The sequence below is a fragment of the Diceros bicornis genome, chromosome X, assembly GCF_020826845.1.
Source record: "Diceros bicornis minor isolate mBicDic1 chromosome X, mDicBic1.mat.cur, whole genome shotgun sequence".
Classification (NCBI taxonomy): domain Eukaryota; kingdom Metazoa; phylum Chordata; class Mammalia; order Perissodactyla; family Rhinocerotidae; genus Diceros; species Diceros bicornis.
The window spans coordinates 67,732,547-67,736,850 of NC_080781.1; positions in this window are offsets into that span (position 1 = coordinate 67,732,547).

Sequence of the window (4,304 nt, forward strand, 5' to 3'; positions counted from 1 at the left end):
AGGAAACGACTGCCCACAACAGGAAGTGATGATGCCGCCTCCCGGCCCCACAGCCCCACTCCCAGCCTATTAGCCAATCCCAGGCGATTCCTCGAAAAGGCTCGGCGGGAGGAGGAGGGGGACAGCCGACGACGCGGCAAGGCGGCCGGCTGTCTGGAAAAGGAAAGCTGCTGGGACGCCCACCATGTGACAGGCCCCACCCTCCTTCGCCATTTTGAATTGTGGCGAGAAATTCGCGTTCTGAGAATTATGGGAACCTTTGCTTTCCCGTGTTGAAACTGAAGGACGTCATCATCTGGCTGCTTGAAGGTTTTTTCAGAGAGTCAGAAATGCGATATTAGTCTAAACTGACGTCTATTCATACAATTAATCCAGACCAGTTCGTACGGCATCCTACCTTTTATTCAACATATATTTATTGAGCGCCAACTGTATGTCAAGCGCTCTTGTAGATGTTAGGGACACAGAGGAAATTAAAACAGACCAAAATCCCAGTTCTCATGGATTTTTGTATTCTACTTGGTGGAGGGACAATATTTACTATACATGTAATTACTATATATAGACATATACATGTATATATATATGTGTGTCTGTATATATATATAATTCGCAATAAATACTAGGGAGAAAAGCGGGGAAAGGGGCGGTGGGAGAGTGCCCAGTAGGGGCAAATGGAAATTGCAATTTTAAAGAGTGGTCAGAGATGGCCTCTCTGAGATGGTAACTCTGAAATACTTGCAAAGGGGCGGTGACTGTGGGAAAATCTGATAAGGTTGGAATTTGTAAAAGGGCGGTTAAGGAAGGCCTTTTTTGGATAATAATGCCTGAAGGAAGCTAGGTAATGAGCCACACAGCATCCAACTCCCATTTTCACTGTTAAAGAAAAACAAGCTTACACAAGTTTTTAGGGTGTTTCCGTGTTTCTTTTTCCATTTTTCTGTTTTCTGTGTTTTCAGGTAACACTCCAGCTACACTAGATTTCTTACTATTCTTCCAACAAACCAAACTTGTTCCCACCTCTACAACTTTACATAGACTGGAATATTTTCACTCCATAACTTTGCTCTCATCATCCAAGCCTCTTCTCAATTGTCATCTCCCCAGAGAAGACTTCCCTAACCACCCTATCTACAATATCTTCCCCATCCCCTTACTTGCTTACTTTTCTTTAAAGCGCTTAATCAGAAAGTATATTATTTATTTGTTTACCCTACTCCTTAAGAGCAGTAAACCTCTTTGCTTTGTTCACTGTTATATCCCCAGCAAGCTCACAGTAGGCCCTCAAATATTTTTTGATGGACTGTCCCCCTCAGCATTATGGCCGTTTCATCAGCCTGGAATATGAGTATTTCACTCCAGGCAGTAACAATGATATCCCTCATACTTCCCTGGTCAACTTCCCAACAGGTTTGATATTGTCGTTTTTGACAGTATGTGTCTATGATTTAGGTACTGTGTCTCTACTCAATTTTTCTTATATTACATAATCATGTACTAGAACTTTTACCTAGAATGTGTAAAATGAATTCTTCAGTGGCCTGCAACTGCTATCAAGCCTGATATTGAGCTTATGGCAGTATTAGCCACTCATGGACATATTCTTGAGGCAAACGTAGCTTAACATAAAATATAAAATCATAAAAGAAGTTAGAAGAAAATGTAAGTGAATATATTTATAGCTCTGGGGATTTGGAAGGACTTTCTAAACATGTACTGTAAAAGGAATTACTATTAAATACAACTTCATAAATAAAAGTAAAGCTTCTGAATGTCAAAACACAAGATTAGCAATATTAAAAGACAAATGACAAACTGAAAAAAAATAATTTCAACCTGACATATGACAGCTAAGGGGTAATGCTAGTTTATAATAAAATTAAAAGACAAATGACAAATCGGCAAAAATGCTACATATATGACAAACATATATAGCTAATATCACTAGTCTATAAAGAGCTGTTATAAGTTGATCTTAAAAAGATCAAGACCCCAATTTAAAAATGTGCAAAGGACATGAGTAGGCAGTTCAAAAAAGGAGGAAACATTTGGCTGATAAGCATATGATAATATACTCAACCTCACTAGTAATCAGAAATGAAAATAAAAAGTGATTTCTCTTTTTTGCCTCTCAGAATGTCAAAGACTAAAAATTTGATAATATTAAGTGTTGATGAAGATCCTATGAAATAGGCACGTTTGTATGCTACTGGTACAAATTCATATAACATTTTTTAGGGAATTTGGCAATGCATATCAAAAGCCTCAATATATCCATACTGTTTGACCAAGTCCACATAGAGAAATTTATTTTAAGAAATTGACACGTTTGCAAAGATGTATGTAATGAATGTACAAAGATGTTAATTATAGTGACGTTTATAATATTGAAATACTGAAAAATCAGAAAAAATAACTATTCAACAATAATTAGTTAAATATTTTACAGTACATCTACATAATGAACTCCTAGATAGCCATTAAAAATGAGTAGCTAGATCTGGAAATATGTTCAGGTTTCACTTTTAATGATAAAAAGCAATTTACAATATTTTATATATTTTATATATAATTTACAATATATTTATATATTTTATAATTTATATATGATTCTATTTTTATACTAAAACTATATGTGTAAATAATGCATAGAAAAAAGTCTTGATGAGTATACATGCAAATAAAATGTGAATGGATTATTAGTCATTTTAATTTTCTTTTTTAACTCTTTCTGTATTGTCTGGAATATTTTACAATGTGCATGTAAAGAAAGAGTATCTCCCCATTCACTTATTCCTTCCATGCTTCATTCAAGTATACCCTTTCTTTCTTCCTTCCTTCCTTCCTTTCCTTCTTTCATTTTCTCTTCCATGTATTCTACCATGCTCTTGAATAAGCAAGGAGCTGCTTAATTCCAATATCTAGGACTTCTTCTCAAAACAGTTTATCCCGTGATGGCATTCAGTGCCACCCTAGAACCCAAGGAAGCAACCACTGAATAATTCTCATTCAGTTTCCATTCAGCCTAATTGCATTTCTTTCCCATGCACTTTTTACGTACATGTGACATTCAAATGATTTTGCCCCTTCCTGGTGAAATGTACCTTAACAGGAAAAACATAAAATAATTTCCCAATCTTCCTTCTGTTCATTTATTCAACAAAATGTATTGGTCATCTACTATATGCTGGTCGCTGGGACTAGATCAGTAGACCACAGACAAGAAGACTCTGCCTTTGTGGCAAGACAGACATTGAACAAATACTTATAAATGTAATAAACATTACAAAGGAGACATGTAGGTACAATGGGAGGGGTATATAACAGGAACATTTAACCTAGAGAAGTTGCTATTTTTAACTGAGACCTGAGGTGAAAGAATAATGGTTAGGGAGGGGAGGAAGATGCGGGAAGAGCCCTGGGAGAGGGAATAACCTGTACAAATTCCCTGGGGAGAGAAAATGAAGCCTGGGAAACTGAAAGAATAGCTCATTTTCTCTAGAAAATCATTCCATTTTCTTTATAGCACTCATCACATCAGAATTTATCTTGTCTTATGGTTTATGATGTTTATTCATTGTATTTCTATGTTACAGTCTGTCAGTCTTCCCACTGGCCTGCCCCACCCGCATGTTAAGGTCCATGAGAACTGAGGCTTTGCCCCTGTATTTTCCAAGCCTAAAATACCTAATAGATATTCAATCTATATTTCTTGAATGAATCAACGAACTAGCCTGTAGTTCATAGAGATTTTGGATCTTATCCTAAGAACAATGGGAAGTTGTTGAAGAGTTTTAAAAAGAGATCATTTAAAAATGATCTGGGGCCAGCCTTGATGGCCTAGTGGTTAAAGTTCCACACGCTCTGCTTCGGCGGCCGAGGTTCACTTTCCAGACATGGAACCACACCACTTGTCTGTCAGTAGCCATGCTGTGGTGGTAGCTCACGTAGAAGAACTAGAAGGACTTACAACTAGAATATACAACTATGTACTGGGGCTTTAAGGAGGAAAAAAAAAAGAGAGAGAGGAAGATTGGCAACAGATGTTAGCTCGGGGCGAATCTTTCCCAGCATAAAAAAAAAAAAAAAAATCTGATGAAGGGTTTTTTTCTTTTAAAATCTTTATGGCTGCTATGTGCTGGAGACTGCATTTTCTTTATAGTAGATATACTTACTATTTTAAGATTCCAAACTTCTTTAAGAAACTCGACTGGTTTTGCTTCACAAAAAGACAACCAGAAAATTTCTATTTATTCAGTTTAGATACTGCCTCTAATGTCTAAGGAGGTTTTTAAATTTTTTGA